Raw genomic sequence first — 18881 nt, 5'->3', positions numbered from 1 at the left:
AGTATAAGAGAGATGGAAGATCGATTGATAGATGGATAGATAAAAGATAGGAGATAAATAGATAGAGGATGTGCAACACCCTCGCCGATGCAATGGCGAGTGGGTGCTTGCGAATAAGCCCCATAACATGTCACCACATCACACAGGGGAAATTGCAGTGGATAATCCTGCCTGGCAAGGCAGAAGTTAATTTGTGATGTAATAATGTCAACCAATGTCTGTGTTACATCCTGTCTCTGCGATACTGAGAGGTAATTGGAGGAGCAGCCACCACCTGACCAAAGGGAGGTAATAAAACCCCCTGGCCAGGAATGTTCTAGGGTTCTTAGAGAGAAATCTCTCTCAGGAGAGAGACCGGTCCTAGTCAGGCCCTCTGGGTCTGCAGGACGCAAGCAGAGAGTAGTTAGCTGAGCACAGCTCAGAGTCTCTAGCACACCAGACCAGTGTAGGAAGAGCCTAGCCCCTGCCTGAAGTGGAAGATAAGACTAGAGCTAGTGTAGTGAGGAAAGGGGTATCATCCTACCTTCAAGGGTGATACTCGAAGAGATCCAGGATCGAGCTGAAGCCTCCTCTAAGGACACAGCTGCCTCCCAGCCTGCCCTATACATCCAGGCTGGTGAAATACATCCTGTGGCTCCCTCCAAATACCTCTCCAGTACTCCACCATCTTGTTAAAGGCACGTTGCTGATGTTCCTGCGGTTCCAATAAAGAACTGTAAGTTGTTTTCTTCAACTTCTGCCTCCGTCTGGTCCCTGCTACTACCCCTGCCTTCATCACCGGCACCCTGTCCATCACCCAGAGACTCACACTCGGGACATTAAGGGGTTGCCCCAGGGAGATCCGCTATAGCAGCCGCTCCCGCATCTTTTCTTGCCAACACCACCCTGCTGGAGACCTGCCAGGCTGTAGGACAGCCCTCCGGTTCCCCCGTACCAAGCACCGTGACAATAGCATGCTTAGGCCGCAACCGCCAGCCACTCCGGTACAGCGGGCCCCGGCTGACTCCAGGCCTCACCGCAAAGGGCTAGGCCCCGGTGGGGGATGTTGCAAGTGGCGTCACGAACAGGATATAGACTTCTGTGCCTTATTACGGCATTAAAGACTTTCCTTTATTAAAAAGACTGTGCTGCCTAACCCTGCTGCCATCCAGGTTTAGGCCCAAGGACTTGTGTGTTTCTGGAATGAACTGTGTTATACTGCTGCCACGTGCTGTCGAGCGCCGCTCCCGCACTCCAGAGGTTAATCCTGGCAAGAACTGTACCAGCTCTGCTACATCCGGCGCTGCCGCGCCTGAAGATTTTTACCTCAGAAACTGTGGCGCAGCAAATAATTCAAGCCCGCCAAAAACTTCACTGGCGGGAAACCCAGATGACGCATCAAGCTCCACCCACGCGCGAATGGCGCGAACCCCGCCTCCTGTGGCGCAGGAAAAATTAGAGCCCGCCACAGCTCTTGGCGGGAAGGACTTGGACTCCTCCCACTGGCTCGAGGCGGACTTCCTGCCCTGCCTCAGAGAAGCGCCAGAACTTGAGTGGACTTTGGACAGTGAGGACAACACCATGTGGGGTCCTCCGCCTTTCCCTCCTGTGGAGCGTCCGGAATTTTACGAGGTCCTAGAGACTATGGTGGTGGTCTCTGCGCAGCCCGTCCGAAGACCCTCCGCTGGACATCGGCTGCACCGAGGATTGACTCGGGCCTTCGTCACCAGGACATGTTACCAAACGGTGACGCAGTACCAGATCCCACCCGGGCGGTTCCTCGTCCCTATCCCGGCTACCATCCCGGTACCGCGGGCCCACGTGGAGGCGCCACGTGGGGAGGCCCCGACTCCTGGCGAGCCAACGCCTGGGCCTAGTGTTGCCGCTCCACCTGCTCCGAGGCCTGCTAGCCCCGATGTGGTGGTTCCTGACCCTCCGGTGGTTCCTGCTCCTGTTCCGGCACCTACCTGTCGTCCAAGGAGATCCGAGCCTGAACCGGAGCCACGAGCCCCAGCACCGAAACCTCCGCAGCCTCAAGGCCGAGGTGAGGCCGCCCGCCGGCGACTCCGAGACGCTGTCTCGGACCAGCGACGCCGAGAGAAGGAGGCCCAGCGGTATATGGCCGGCCGATCTACAGCTGGAGCTTGGGTCGAGAAGAACCGCACCACCGGCATGGTCCGGTTCTTCGACAAGCGGAAGGGCTATGGCTTCGCCACCCAGGACTACACCGGACGGGAAGTATTTATACCCCGCCGGTCCGTCAAGAGGCCTGATCTGCCGGAGAGCCAGCACAACCTCAAGCCAGGCGAGTGCATCGAGTTCTCCCTGCAGGAAGGACCTCGAGGACCCTGGGCGGCTGGCGTGATCCGGATCCCCGACTCCGATGAGGACCGTTACTTCCCGCAGGACGACTGGTATGAGGACGATGAGTGGCCGGAGTCTCCGAACACCTCTTCTTCCTCGGCTGCAAGTCCCCGGGCGGTGACCCACGTGAATGCCCCATCCACAGTAATTGTGAGTACGGGTCCCATTGCCATCCATGGGCCGGGCATGATACAGGGCGCCACCCCCACCGGCTCCCCTGCCGGGAGCATTGCCAGGTCCCGCAGCTCTTCGGTGGGAGAGGACATCCCGGCTAGCGAACCTTGTCCGGAGGTTCCATCTAGGCCCCCATCTCCCCTGGCTGGTTACCAATGGGGTGATGACCCGGCCCCGGAAGAACCGGAGCTGGAAGGAGCCGTGGCGCGGCCGCTGGGCTCTGTCTATTTCTTCATGGACCCCTCCGTGGTCCCTGGCTCAGTTGAGCCCCCGGCTGGAACAGCCGACACCCCGGGCGACAGCGCTCCTCCCCCTGAAGGTCCGGAGGATGTTGCTGCACCTGCAGTACCCACTGCTGCCACCGGGTGTCCCCAGCTGGCACCTACTCCCGCTGAGGACGCACAGGATTCCCTGCGGACTTTGGATCCTGTCCCTGCTGAACCCAGCGAAGGTGCATCTGTATATTTATCTCCATTTTCCCTAAAGAGCCAGAGACTGTTCTGAGACTCTTACCCTTATTTATCTCAGTCAAGAGACATACCTTGAACTGAACACTGTCATGTGCTATGATAGCCCCCCTCCTCTGCCACCGCAGAGATTTCCTCAAAGGACTCTGTCCCTCTCCAAAAAGAGGAGACCCTTTGCTTCTTCATTGCACTTTTCCCCCACATCAAGGGCTGTACCCAGAAGATGGACTTTGTCAGTAGAGACCTTCTGAGAGACTTTTGCCAGATACTCCAGGGAAAAGTTGCTATTGCTATTGACTATCATTTTGCACTTAATGCCTTCCTTTTTAGGTACGGACATTCTGTTTGCACTTTTTATGCCTTTCCTTTGCAGGAAAAGAGACATTTGCTACCTTGCTACTCTGAGTAGCCTATCTATCTGTAACGTTTAAGATGTGTACCCATTGAGCTCCTAAATCAATGTGAGTTTACAAAATGTTTGCACACTGTCGATTATGTCAGTAGTTTGCACTAACCCTTTCATAGGCTTTTCAGGTTGTAGTGTGGCTGTGTCGGACCGTCTATTTGTGTAAAACACTGACCGCTACCTGATCCCTCAAACTGAGGTTTGCACGTGGGGGTAGTCCGTAAACTGCGGGTCTTTAGGGGACCGGGGGTGTTACAGAGATAGCACCTGGATGCCACCCATACATGGGTAAGGTTGTCAGTCAGGAGGTACTCGTGTCGCATATGCTAATGCAGATAGACACCTTATATAATTGCCGCCAGGGAAGAAGCGTTGATACAACAAATATACAGGCCTTGGTGCAAGGAGTGGATTACAGGACATGACACCACACCTTTCCTACTGTACAGTTCGGTTTAATGGCGTCAGCGACCAACAGTCATACAGCTACATATTTTTGTTTTAGTCCGACACCAACCCAGGTGCCTGTCTCCAGGACCATGGGCGGTTTGTCCCTACACCTCCCGTAGCCTGCACTTCCTAGAAGTGCCTTTAGCCCCCTCTGTGCCCCAAAACATCTATAGTCGAGCCGAGGGCGGCTCTTTCAATTGCCCCCGGGGTATGCAACACCCTCGCCGATGCAATGGCGAGTGGGTGCTTGCGAATAAGCCCCATAACATGTCACCACATCACACAGGGGAAATTGCAGTGGTTAATCCTGCCTGGCAAGGCAGAAGTTAATTTGTGATGTAATAATGTCAACCAATGTCTGTGTTACATCCTGTCTCTGTGAACTGAGAGGTAATTGGAGGAGCAGCCACCACCTGACCAAAGGGAGGTAATAAAACCCCCTGGCCAGGAATGTTCTAGGGTTCTTAGAGAGAAATCTCTCTCAGGAGAGAGACCGGTCCTAGTCAGGCCCTCTGGGTCTGCAGGACGCAAGCAGAGAGTAGTTAGCTGAGCACAGCTCAGAGTCTCTAGCTCACCAGACCAGTGTAGGAAGAGCCTAGCCCCTGCCTGAAGTGGAAGATAAGACTAGAGCTAGTGTAGTGAGGAAAGGGGTATCATCCTACCTTCAAGGGTGATACCCGAAGAGATCCAGGATCGAGCTGAAGCCTCCTCTAAGGACACAGCTGCCTCCCAGCCTGCCCTATACATCCAGGCTGGTGAAATACATCCTGTGGCTCCCTCCAAATACCTCTCCAGTACTCCACCATCTTGTTAAAGGCACGTTGCTGATGTTCCTGCGGTTCCAATAAAGAACTGTAAGTTGTTTTCTTCAACTTCTGCCTCCGTCTGGTCCCTGCTACTACCCCTGCCTTCATCACCGGCACCCTGTCCATCACCCAGAGACTCACACTCGGGACATTAAGGGGTTGCCCCAGGGAGATCCGCTATAGCAGCCGCTCCCGCATCTTTTCTTGCCAACACCACCCTGCTGGAGACCTGCCAGGCTGTAGGACAGCCCTCCGGTTCCCCCGTACCAAGCACCGTGACAATAGCGTGCTTAGGCCGCAACCGCCAGCCACTCCGGTACCGCGGGCCCCGGCTGTCTCCAGGCCTCACCTCAAGGGCTAGGCCCCGGTGGGGGATGTTGCAGATGTATACATAAATAGACATAATAAAAGCTAGATAGATAAATTGCTATATAGACAGATATATAGGTATGAGATTATAGCAGATAGATGATAAATATATAGGTAGGAGATAGATGATAAGCATCTTCATCGGGGCATTCAAGGAGTATTGAAAGAGAAATGCATCCTTTGCCCACAAAAGTCCACATGCAGGGGGCCCCTTTAGGACAGGGGGCCGGGGGCAAATGCCCTGGCAATACCAAATTTATAGAGATTTTCTTTTAAATTACATTAATTTGCATAATTAATTTTTTTGGGGAAAAAAATGCATCAACGCCTTCCAAAGAATCTTAGCTTTTTCAATCCCAGGTGTTAGTGTTGGGTTGTTATAAGACACCCAAGCACCGGTAGCATCAGAACCCATTGTCCTGCAATCTTCTTCTGATCCACTGACATAGAAACTCTGTGCAGCAGAATAAGTCACTTAAACAGTAAAAAAAAAACTATAAAGTGATCATCAAGGATATCTAGCAACATAATACCTTATTTGCCTCACTTGAGTGTCACTTCTAACATCACTTATTCCATCAGTTTTAATTCATCACTCATTGTGACCTAAAGCCAGAAGTGGTCAAATACACAGAAAAAGTTCAAATCTCTGTGAAATGTGAACTGACCCTAATTATTCACCTTTTTTGACCATACAAAGCTGTAGACGGTGTTAACATGCTACCCTCAGAGCTATGTAGTCATAGCTTTGTGTGTGTTGATATTAGCAGCAAGGTTGTGAGAAATTAATTTTTATTCCAGGATTTTAGCAGGACTTGGAGTATCAGGGTAGTGTCTTCAAACTGCCGTGTTCTTTAATCTCTGGATTAAAACTACTCCTTGGTCCCTTTGCTGCAAAATCTAACCAGAAGCCTGCTGTGGTGTGAGATTTTATATAGGAGGCACACCAAGTCCAGCTACAATCCTGAGATATAAATGCATTTTTCCAGTCCTGCTTTTACAAAGAACATACACAGAGTTGTGGTTACACAGATCTCTAGGGCTCAGGGCCGCATCTGCCATGAAAATCTCGCTTCAGGCGGCAGAATGCGGACCCCTTTAAAGAACGGCGATATTCGCCGCTTTAATGTGGGTGATTTGGGCGCCTGTTGCTGCCCGAATTGCCCACCAGCTAAATAAATCGCGCCTGCCTCTTTAAGAGACAGGCACGATCTATTAGCGGAGCGACGTAGCACCTACCTGGCTGCTGGCGTCGCTTCGTTCTAAGCAGAGACACAGGCAGCGGATGATGACGTCACGCCGCCTGTGTCTCTGATCAGAGTCGCGGCTGACGGGAGAGCCACGAGAAGATGGGAGCCGCGCACCTTGGGAGCGCCCTGCCCGGAGGTAAGTATAAGTTTTATTATTTATTATGTCCCCTTACTAGTTAAATGTGGCCAATAAGGGGAGAATATAGGATTATATAGTTAATATAACTGTGTAGGGGTGGGGAGGTTTTTCAATATATTTATATATATCGGGCCATAATCCTTTTATCTGGGGGGGGGGGGGTGCTGTGCATCTTATGTGGGGCCATAATCCTTTTATCCGGGAAGGGGGGGGGTGCTGTGCATTTTATATGGGGCCATAATTTTTTTATCTGGGGGGGGGGGTTCTGTGCATTTTATATGGGGCAATAATCCTTTTATCTGGGGGGGGGGGTGCTGTGCATTTTATATGGGGCCATAATCCTTTTATCTGGAGGAGGGGGGGGGGTGCTGTTCATTTTATATTGGCCCATAATCCTTTTATCTGGGGGGGGTGGATTTTATATGGGGCCATAATCCTTTTATCTGGGGGGGGTGCTGTGCATTTTATATGGGACCATAATCCTTTTATCTGATGGGGGGTGCTGTTCATTTCATATGGGACCATAATCCTTTTATCTGGGGGGGGGGGGTGCTGTGCATTTTATATGGGACCATAATCCTTTTATCTGGTGGGGGGGGGGGGTGCTTTGCATTTTATATGTGGCCATAATCCTTTTATCTGGGGGGGGGGGGGTTGCTGTGCATTTTATATGGGGCCATAATCGTTTTATAGTGGTGCAGGGGGGGGGGGGGTTGCTGTTAATATTATATGGGGCCATAATCATTTTATAATGGGGGGTGGGGGTTGTATATATTTATATGGGGCCAGATTACTAAACTGGGGCTGTATATGGAGTACAGTATATTACTAATCTGGAGGGGATCTGTATATGGGAGCTGTATATAATTTAATTGGGGGGTGAACAACGAGGCCTTTAAATATATGAGAGCAGGGATATATAAAAATAAATTATTATATATACACAGTATATATTCTTTAGGGGGTGCTATATATTAACATTGGTCAGGGTAGCAATGAATATAAAATCTTATGTAACAGGGTAGGATATATTAGTTATAGGATACAATAGATTACTTTGCATCATGTAAACCAAATGTTGGGGGGGGGTCTGTATTAATAAATTGGGGGTGTTGTATAATGATTGGTGCTGTGCCTGCTATAATTCCAGTAGAATATATATATATATATAATGAAGGGATGTTTTATATGTGTGGAAAGTGATGTCCGTTGTGTTGACAGGGGTATATATTATTTAGGAGCACAGTGTTGTTATCCAGGTGACTTTATGTTGTAAGTGACTGTGGTATTTTTAGGGACTGCACAGAGCTGAAGATATCTGGCCGTGAATTCACCTTTGATGCTTCATGGATTGGAGAACCTGGAATAAAGTCCACCTGACGGAAGAGATTGTCATCTATAAGGTACTAGATGCCACTACAGGCAGTCCCCGGGTTACATACAAGATAGGGACTGTAGGTTTGTTCTTAAGTTGAATTTGTATGTAAGTCGAAACTGTATATTTTATCATTGTAGTTCCCGACAATTTTTTTTTTTTGCTCCAGTGACAATTGGAGTTTCAAATTTTTTTGCTGTAATAGGACCAAGAATTATCAATAAAGCTTCATTGCAGACAATTTTAAGCTGATTATTGCAATCTGGGACTATTTTAAAGCATCCAGAGAGCTTCACCAGAGGTCACAGTGGGCAGAGGGGTCCGTCTGTAACTATGGGTTGTCTGTAAGTCGGGTGTCCTTAAGTAGGGGACCGCCTGTAATGACTCTCAGAACCTGTAGCCAGGGGGGATTTTAATATTCACCTCAGGCAGCAAATATCCTTGAACCGGCCCTGCTAGGGCTGCTCTCTAACACACTCTGCAGAGGGAAGAACCACATAAATATAATATGCATATTTGAGATTGGTTATAGGAATAGAATATGCTGAGTACTGTGTTGTAATAAATGTTGCTGCAGCTATGATTTTACTATAGCATTTAGATATACAACAGCATTTGGGATCACTCATGCTTACCCATGTTTGCCATTATTATCGCCATCTGGTGGCTGTAATACGTGACTGAGAATTGGAGACTGAATTAATGATCAGAGTAAAGTAAAAAAGATGTGGCTTACATTTGACATCCCAAATTTCTGCTGTCACATCTCTGTAAAGCTTACAACACAGACATTTTTGTGGTCAGCAATGTAACACAACCTATATTTCGTTGTGCATGGTCACGGTCATTCAGGCAACATAAATGTCAATGGGGACCTATATGCGGCCGCACTATTATCGGTCCCCATTACATTCCTGTGAATGAGCCCTTAGTCCCAGACTGCAATGAACAATCCTTGTTCCCATGAAAACACAAAATTTTCTAAATTAAATTGTCACATGGACAAAACTAAATTTTGCCTGGAATTACAATTATAAAATATACCTGTTCCAAATAACATACAAACTCAACTTCAGTACAAACCTAAAGAACCTATCTTGTACATAACCCAGGGACTGCCTGTATACACTATAAGGAAATAGTGCAGGTTATTTCCATCATGAAGTATAGACATGGGAATAACTCCTTGTCTCGTTAAATTATTTTTAATATAGCCAATGCCAACTTGGCTACATGTAATGTTTATACAGGTCTGCATTTCGTTTTTCAGTATTTATATGGTTGCAGTATGTTCTGGGCATGTAGCTATTCAGGTTTCCTACAATTAGTAAAACATATAGTAAACGTAGCCTGTAGTTATCTTATAGATTATCTCCAGTGAGATATGAGGTTTACTACATGGCCCATGTTTTTTGTGCAGTGTGTATGGCGGTTACAAGTTATGTAGGTGTAGTGAATATATGAAACACAGGCAGACGTAGTAGGAAAAGAAGAAACCACAAAAAGCACAAGAAACGTAATGGCCAAAGTAGAATTTTTTTTTAAAAGATTTCTGGTAATTTAAATGATCATATCAGGAGTGGCAGGATGTGATCCTTTATCTATGACAAGAACCCAATGTCATGTTAGCTTTTATATATAGCAGACTGTGGTAATGATTGGCACTTGAGACGTTGAGATTCTCGCCTATATGTGTGTGTGTGTGTGTGTGTATGTATGTATAAATATGATTGTATGTAGAGATGTATGTGTGTATATATGTAAATTCTGTATATGGTATATGTATATGTGTGTATATTTGCTGTATATACTGTTTATACATGTGTATTTTCTGTATATATACTCACTATGTGTGTAGATGTTGTATATACTGTATGTTTGTGTATATATGGTGTATGTATATGCAGTATTGGTGATATTTATCAGGGCTTGTGCGTCATGTCAATTTTAGTTTTATACTACATGGTGGCACGCTGTATGCATTTTATACTACATGGAGGTACGCTGTATACATTTTATAATACATGGCGGCACACTGTGTGCATTTTATACTACATGGCGGCACACTTTATGCATTTTATACTACATGGCGGCATGCTGTATGCGTTTTACACAACATTGCGATACACTGTATCTATTTTATACTACATGGCGGCACGCTGTATGCATTTTATACTACATGGTGGCACGCTGTATACATTTTATACTACTTGGCGGCACGCTGTATGCATTTTATACTACATGGTGTAGGTTGTATGCATTTTATACTACATGGCAGTATTCTGTATGCATTTTATACTACATGGCGGCACGTTGTATACATTTTAAACTACGTGGTGGTACGCTGTATGCATTTTATACTACATGGTAGCACAATGTAATTTCTATGCTGTATCTGATACGGCTGGCACCACTGTAGTTAAAACCCCTGCTACACACTTTAGTATACTGATGGCAATAAATTAGGCAAAAATCCCGTTTTTTTTACTTCGATTGGCTATAACAGTTTAATCAATGGGAGCATTTGTTTCCTCTCCATATGAACACATTGATAATGTGAGAAATATCATATTGTTCATCTTGTTCAGCCATCTCATGATTCAGCCACTATCTTGTGTAATCTGCCTATTTGTCCCTGACTCTTGTCTGTCTCTGCATCTCCTGCCTGAAGGTCAAGTTTTGACTGGTGGGGCTTCTTCACAGTACTTTTAGTGATAAGAGATTCTGTTCCCTTGAGAACAAGGTTTTTAGAACAAACGAAACCTAGTGCATTACAACATTATTTTGGGAAAGTAGCCTAAGCGTAGGTGCTCAAAGTATATTCAAGCTATCCTTTAGCATTTCAGTATTTTAACAACTTTAAACGCCCTTTGCAAATTATTTCTGTTTTCTATATACACAACTGCGTGCCCTAAATTGAGTCAGTAAGTAAGAGTTCTCCTTATGGAGATTGCCAATTAAAGGGGTATTCTCGTCTGGGCACTCACATTCAGTTTCATTAATCTGCCATATATAAACATTTCTTCAATTAGATGTTATTAAAAAAAATGTTCCTGTGTGAAGATAATTTCTCATAAATGTAGTGATATGGTCCCTTAGAAACGAGATAGCTTCCTCGGATACGGCCACCTCTGCTGGAGGGATTGCACAAAGAAACAAATTGTTTTTGTATACGAAATGTCCGGGAGTTACTGCAGGTCCCACAGCCGTCCTTCGGTAATGATTGCTGAATCCTGGTGGTCCAGCAGGACTCTATAGCGCAAGTCTGGCCACCGCAGCCAGAGTGTGAGGTGGTCGTATCCGAGGAAGCCTTTTCGTTTCTAAGGGTCAACATGGCTACATTTATGAGAAATTATCTTCACACAGGAACATTTTTTTTAATAACATCCAATTAAAGAAAAGTTTACATATGGCAAATTAATTTAATTAAATGTAAATGCCCTGATGAGAATACCCCTTTAAGGCCACCATGTAGGTGTGTGGAGTCTTACAGCCATGGATGCTCCACTAGTGGATTCTGGGAAAATATGCAAAGTTTTCCAGGATGGGATAAGGAAAACCACACCTCAAGGGAACTCCCTTAACATCAAGCATGTCCTACAAGAGGCCTTATGACATGATGCAGGATTAAAACCAAACCAGTATATCTATTCCAGAAGGCACAGACTCCCAGCCAAACCAGTTCCATATGCTGTACTCAGGAGACCCAATCAGGTCAAAACAGTGCTGTCTACAGTTGGGAGTCTGTTCCTTCTGGAATAGATATACTGGTTTGGTTTTAATCCTGCATCATGTCACAAGGCCTCTTGTAGGTCATGCTTGATGTCAAGGTAGCGGCCCTACAAGGTAGCTTAAAGAGGTGTGGTTTTCCTTATCCTGCCCTAAATTGAGTACAGCTTAAGACCAGGTAACCGTTTCTTTCTGTGCTGCCTATCCCAGCGCTGGGAACAAAGACCTTTTTAATTTGGAGATCACCTTACTACTCAGGGAGGGTTGTTGGAGGCCTGGATAAAAACCTCTAACAATAATTTGGAATCATAAGATGACAAAGAAAGGCAATGTTAAGAAGGGGGGCCCCTAATCCAATAGATTCTTCAAGGAGTTATTAACCACATAGTAAAAGTGGGTAAGGTAATAATTTCCATCAGTCAAAAAGCACAATTTAATTATATTAAAATTATCATGAGAAATATACTGTGGATTAGGAGACCATTGTCATGTGTATGGTTAGCTAAACATTGGGAAAACAGAACATTGAACAAAAAAAATTCCACAAAAGCAAATTATGTAAATAAACCCTAAGGAATTTCATATCTTAAGAAGTGAAGAGGCTTCAATCAATACATAATCCATTATTCATATTTATGTAATGCTCAGATGTCACACCCTGTATACAAGGAAATGTCCCACTCTGTGTATGACGAAACTGGGCAATCCGCCAAGGAAGAATATGAAATATGATACAATAAGTCTAAAACTATATTGCATGGTTGTTGCATGATATTAAATGATAAGCTATAATTACCATGCTTGTCACATACACTGGGTGCGTGTCACATTTCCAGGTTAATACAACTTAGGAATTTACATGTATTCTTTTAGTTTGACTTCATGGCAATGTTGTTATACATATTTGATAGATGTCTTTTGAAATGTGTCCAACAGTAATGTGTTGGACACATTAATATTAACATATCTAACCCCAAACCATTTTCAGGCTAAATTGTTTTCAGTTTTTTTTGATCACTTTTAAATATATTTTCTATGGACAGTATAAACTTAAAAGAAAACAATGGACTGGCATTCCGTGGGCATCCCACCACTGGAACCCCACAATCAGCAAGTTATCCCCTTATTCAGGGCCGGCTCCAGGTTTCACTGGGCCCCTGGGCGGCAGTGCCTCACTGGGCCCCTTAGCTCATGTGGTGGCATTAAAAACGCAGACCTTAAGAAACCAATATTAATATACAGCCCCCCCCAGGCTCCATTAATATGCAGCCCCGCAGGTTCCATTAATATACAGCCCCCCAGGCTCCATTAATTAATATACACCCCCCCAGCCAGAATACAGTAATTAATATACACCCCCCAGGCTCCATTAATATACAGCCCCCCAGGCTCCATTTATTAATATACACCCCCCAGCCAGGCGCCATTAATTAATATACCCCCTCCCCCCAGGCTGTATTAATTAATATACACCCCCCCAGGATCCATTAACTAATATACACCCCCCAGCCAGAATACAGTAATTAATATACACCCCCCGGGCTCCATTAATATACAGCCCCCCAGGCTCCATTTATTAATATACACCCCCCAGGCTCCATTAATTAATATATCCCCCCAGGCTCCATTAATTAATATACCCCCCCAGGCTGTATCAATTAATATACCCCCCCCCCCCCCGCAGGCTCCATTAACTAATATACACCCCCACAAGCTCCATTAATTAATATACCCCCCCCCCCCCGGCTCCATTAATTAAAATCCCCCGCCCCAGGCTCTATTCATTAATGTACCCCCCCCCCAAAATCTATTAATTAATATACCCCCCCCAGGCTCCATTAATTAATTTACACCCCCCCCCCCCGGCTCTATTAATTAATATACCCCCCAGGCTCTATTAATTTATACACCCCCCTCCCCCCCAGGCTCCATTAATTAATTAATTAATTAATTAATTAAATACACAGTAAAAAAATAATAAACGCTAACTTACCTCAAGGGCTGCTCGCATCTTCTTCATCTGCTACATTTTCCCGAGTGAGAGCTGTGTCAACTGTGCAGCAGCAGGGACACTGGCGGCGTGAAGTCATCACGTCGGCAGCGTCCTGCACAGTATCAAACGCAGCAGAAATACATCGGCCGCGCCGATGCAATTGTGATCTGTGAATGCCCGCTTGCGGTGCTGCCCCCCCGTCAGCCGCGCCGGCACTGTGAGTGCGGCGCTTCTCTCAATTACATCGGCGAAGTATGCCGATGTAATTGAGTTTTCTTATTCTGGTGTGTGCCGTGGGCCCCTCTGGGACCTCTGGGGCCCCGGCACTTGCCCGGGTAAGCCGGGTGCTGGCGCCGGCCATGCCCTTATTGGTAGTTTTATAAGTGCCTAGACACTATTCTACAATGCTACTCCCCTACCAAGGTCTTAATCTTCCATTGCTTTCTACAGGCGGTGTTTGGCAGAGCCTGATTAGGCCAAAATATAAAGACAGAACGGTCTCCTGTATAAAAGTCAGCTCTGGGGGAGGGTCTTCTGTATAAAAGTCAGCTCTAGGGGAGGGTCTTCTGTATGGTGAGCTCTGTAGGGGGTCTCCTGTATGGTCAGCTTGGGGGAGGTTCCAATATTATATGTCTACTCTGGGGGGGGGGGGGTTCCAGTTGTATAGCCTGCTTTGGGGTCTTCAGTATTATATCCTGCGCTGAGGGTCTTCATGTCTGTTATGGGTCTCCTGTATTATTAATGCCTGCTCAAGGGGGTCTCCTTTATTATTATCTGCTTCATGCGATTTCCATTATCATTAGTATTGTCTGGTTTGAACACTGCTCTGGGGTCTATCAGTTAATGTAGTATTTGGTTTCTGGACCAATAAAGGTTGTGGAACCCTGCTGTAGATTATAGGGAAAGAGCTCCAATCAATTCTCACTCCCTACTCACTATCCATTGCTGGGTCTGTACATGCAGGGCCAACGTTAGGGGGTGGCAAACTGGGCACTTGGCCAGGAACCTCTCCCCTAAAGGGGCCCCTTGCATATGGAATTTCGTGGGCAGAGGATGTATTGCACCTTAACCCCTTAGTTATGCGACCTGAAAAGGCTCTAGTGATCAGGCATTTATAGAGAATTTTTGCAAGCGGCGGTTTAAGGGCCACAATTTTGTTTTGTGTGCTACCTTAAAATTTTTTGAAGGGTTTTTTTCCGGAACACATAGAGCTAGCTAAAACGTAGTTTAAAAAAATGAAACATTTTTTTTTTAGTTTTAATTTTATTTGGGGTTAAAATTTGAAAAAAGGGTTTTTTTGGTAATTTATAGTACATATTTATTAAAATTACATTACTAATGAATTCCCTATTTTGTTTCAGTTATTTTAATATATGATATGTATATGTGCTATAGCGACTATAGCAATGTTTTTTGTAGTGTAGCAGGGGGCTAATTTACTAGTGCATGAGTAGCCCAGAAATTAGGGTGTGACAGGAAAGTTTGATGATGGAAAATGGTCCTGTGCTTAATCAAGGTTTCTACTTCAGATAAGAAACAAACATTCAAGGTGCAGGCAAACATGGGATGAGTTGAAAATGGTAGTGGAGAGTTCCATTAAATACAATGCTGCTGAGACATATGGATGGGTTACAGTTTAGACAGCGATGGAAAAGTTGCACATGTTGGGAGCTGAACTGTAGTGACATCATGGATTACACAAAGACTGCTTTACAAGTAAATGAGTGAAGTCATTCTGGAGGTTATATTATTCAGTAAATAAACCTTGAGAAAATTTGAGGGAAAAAAAGGTTTTTCCTCAATAAAAGTTTTTTTTTTCCATTTAAGCAATTAGATATTATTGTTTGTATAATGAAAAATTATACAACGTTCCAATATAATCTGTGCATGGTCATGTGATGTCATACAGCTCCTCATAACACACAGCTCTAATTATATGACATAACAGATAACAGTATATCAAGTATATTTGAAAATTAAGATTAACAATAACATTTACTGGGAAAACCTCTTGTAGTTATACAAAATGAAATGAGGTCAGCTATCACTATAAAATAATATATAGTCTATAATATTTTGTGTGGTTGATAAAAGAGGCATACTAAGGAAATATAAGCTAGGTATGGTTTGGTGGTTATAGGAGGTGTTGTTTAAAAAGGGTAACATATCTTTCTCACATTTATTCTGTGGTTTCAAGTGGCAAGCACCTGGCCTAGAAAACAAGGTCTGACCTACATAATACTGTGTACTTATTGTAGTAAATGGCTGAAAATGTTTTTTCTTCTTCATAGGGAATCTATTTCAATATTTAAAATTTCAATATTCAATTTTAATTAAATACAATCCTAAAAAAGGAGAAAGACACTAAGCTACAGTAAAATGCCTCAGAATTCTGGTAAAGTCTAAAGATTCAAAGACTGATTGACCGGATTAGTAAATCTATACGCACATTCATTGTAGTGAACCTTTTTAAGGAGTTGAAATTGAGTACATTTTTTGAGCTGGAACCTAATGTAGTACATATGCACAAGGAGAATCTCTATAAGAGTCATTACAAAGTATCCAAGACAGGGAAGCATCACTCTGTATCATTCAATTTGTTTATTATCCACATGTGGATAAGTGCAATGTTTCAGCTAACTCAATGGGGCACATTTACTAAGGGTCCGCACGGCGCATTTTCGTCGGATTTCCCGACTATTTCCGATTTGTGCCTCATTTAACTGGGGTTTTTGGTGCACGCAATCGGATTTTGGTGCAATCTTGGCATGCCACACAAATCGGGGGGCGTGGCCGACGAATAACCCGACTGATTCGGACTAAGCGCAGGATTTACAATTCAAATTGTGTCGCAAGACAATGCACTCACAAGAAGGTGAACTCCGGCAGACTTCGCGGGGAAGCGACACATGCAGGAAAATGGAAGCACGATCTTGAAGAATCGCACCGACTTCATCCTCGTCGGAGAACGCACCTTGGGGATCGCGACAGGACCAGGTAAGTAAATGTGCCCCAATGTAGTACATTTACTTACCTGTTCCTTTGTAGTTCACAGAAAGTGCATTGTCCGATGATCATGCACTGTACCGCGATTCACTAAGATCATGCACCCAATATCCTGCATGTGTCACTTCCCCGCTCAGGTCTGACAGAGTTCACCTTCTTCTTCCTGGTGCTTGTAAGTGCATTGGATTGCGACACAATTTGAATGTTAAGTCTCGCGCTCAGTTCCAATCAGCCGGATCGTCCAACGGCACGCCCCCCAATTTGTGTCTCATGGAAGTCAGCGCAGCTGTGCCAAAAAAAACAATCACGTGCGACACAATCCCAGCGCAGACACCTGTTAAATCCCCCAAAAAGCGCGACCCTTAGTAATTGAGCCCCAATGTAGCTATTCTCAAGCAATGTAAAACAGTATTACAAGGCAGGTTTAAATCCCCTGCAGGATATGACATCATGAATGGTAAATACCAGGAATACATTGTAAACTCGCATAAAGGTAATACACAAAATGTACATAGTGACACAGGGGAAGATTATTAACAAGTGAAACAAATATGTTACATATGTAAAACATGAATGAGGCATATCAGAAGACATTCACCACATGGCGCCGGCATGCCAGTGTTTGTAAACACTTCAACAGCGCATGCCAGCAACCACCAGAGCCGGATCAAAGGGGGGGCGCACGGGTCGCGCGCCCCTGGGCCCCCACCACTTCGCCCCCTAAAATGGGCCGCAGTGGTCCAATGCCCGCAATCGCCCACTCCGTTCTCGGTTATCCATCTTGCTTGCCGCGTGGTAGCGGCGGCTGCCAGTACATTTGCGTCTATGACAGCTGCCATAAAACACAGTGCACGGCATGTCGGCTTCGCTGTGCAGGCGGCGCAGAGTGTGACAGGTATCCTGTGCGCTGTGTTTTATGGCGGCTGCCATAGACACAAATGTACTGGCAGCATCCCGAAAGAGGGGCAGGAGGTCGCCGCGCATCGTGGGAACGGGAGGTGAGTACAGATTTATTATTTTACTGGGGACTTGTTATGAATTATGGGGGGCTGTTTACACACCTGGGGGCGCTATATGTATAACTGGGGGGGGGGCTGTATATTCATGGGGGGGTTGGTGTCTATTATTGGGGGGCTGCTGTATAGTCATGGGTGGCTACTTTGTATTTATAGGGGGCTGCTGTATATTATTGGGGGGGCTGTATGTATAACTGGGGGCTGTATATTCATGGGAGGCTACTGTATATTATTCGGGAAATGTATGTATAACTGGGGGCTGTATATTCATGGGAGGCTACTATATATTATTCGGGGAATGTATGTATAACTGGGGGGCTGTTTATTCATGGGGGGATGCTGTATATTATTGGGGGTTTATGTATAACTGGGGGGCTCTATATTCATGGGGGCTGCTGTATATTACTGGGCGGCTGTAGGTATAACTGGGGGCTGTATATTCATGGGGGGCTGCTGTTTATTCATGTGGGGCTGCTGTATATTACTGGGGAGCTGTATATACATCTGGGGATGTGTATGTATAACTTGGGGGCTGTAATTAGAACTGTGGGGGCTTTATATATCAGTAGAGGGCTGTATAAATAACAGCGGGATATATATATATATATATATATATATATATATATATATATAAGTGGGGGGTTTATATCTATTACTGGTGGATGTATATATTATTACAAGGGACTGTATATCTATTAATTACTGGGGGAATGTATATAATAATTACTATGGAATGTACATTTATAAATTATGAATGGGGGCTGTAAATGTATGAATTACTGGGGGCTGTAGACATATATGTCAAATTGTGCGATCATGGACCCATTTAAATTTTTGTGCATGATGCCTAAGGGGGAAACCTGTCTTACATGGATTACTGAATAAGGGGGGACCCTACCTATTATATGGATGCTAAATGTGTACCCTGTCTGGGCCACATTCTGTAGAGGGGCCCCCACCAGGTTTTGCGCCCAGAGGCCCCCACCAATCTTAATCCAGCCCTGGCAACCACCATGCAAAGCGCAACTGTAAAAAGAAGGATAACATTACGGCAATGGATCGTCTTATTATTCCACAAGATAAGGCCATACCTGTCTACGGTGGAGGCGTGACACTGAACACCAACGCTAAGACTTCGCAATCACTCGCTCTTGGTTGCAGTACTGTTATCACAGGTGTCATGGCAACACCTGCAGGAACATCCCTAGTATGTCATTGGCCATCTTGGATAAGGGAAAAGCGCACACAAAGCCAGTAAACAGATAGACAAGGTAAGAGAATATCAAAAATGTGTCACAGGTCTAGTACAGCATTCGGTTTTAGGGGTAAAGGATGTCTCCAGGACAGTTTGTCTTCAC

The 18881-nt window shown here is 45.2% G+C and overlaps 1 long non-coding RNA gene across 1 annotated transcript in view; it reads right to left on the bottom strand.

Annotated features, from left to right (window-relative positions):
- The window catches only part of LOC140118240 (uncharacterized), a 35563-nt gene extending 16682 nt beyond the window's left edge, over window positions 1–18881 (bottom strand). The window contains exon 1 of the long non-coding RNA XR_011853157.1: window positions 18615–18881. This is a non-coding gene — a long non-coding RNA (uncharacterized lncRNA). The remainder of the gene's footprint in view (window positions 1–18614) is intronic.

Source organism: Engystomops pustulosus, chromosome 2 (genome assembly GCF_040894005.1).
Source record: "Engystomops pustulosus chromosome 2, aEngPut4.maternal, whole genome shotgun sequence".
In the NCBI taxonomy this organism is placed as follows: Eukaryota; Metazoa; Chordata; class Amphibia; order Anura; family Leptodactylidae; genus Engystomops; species Engystomops pustulosus.
Note: the sequence above shows the minus strand (reverse complement) of the source record. Positions and strands in the feature narration are given on the sequence as shown.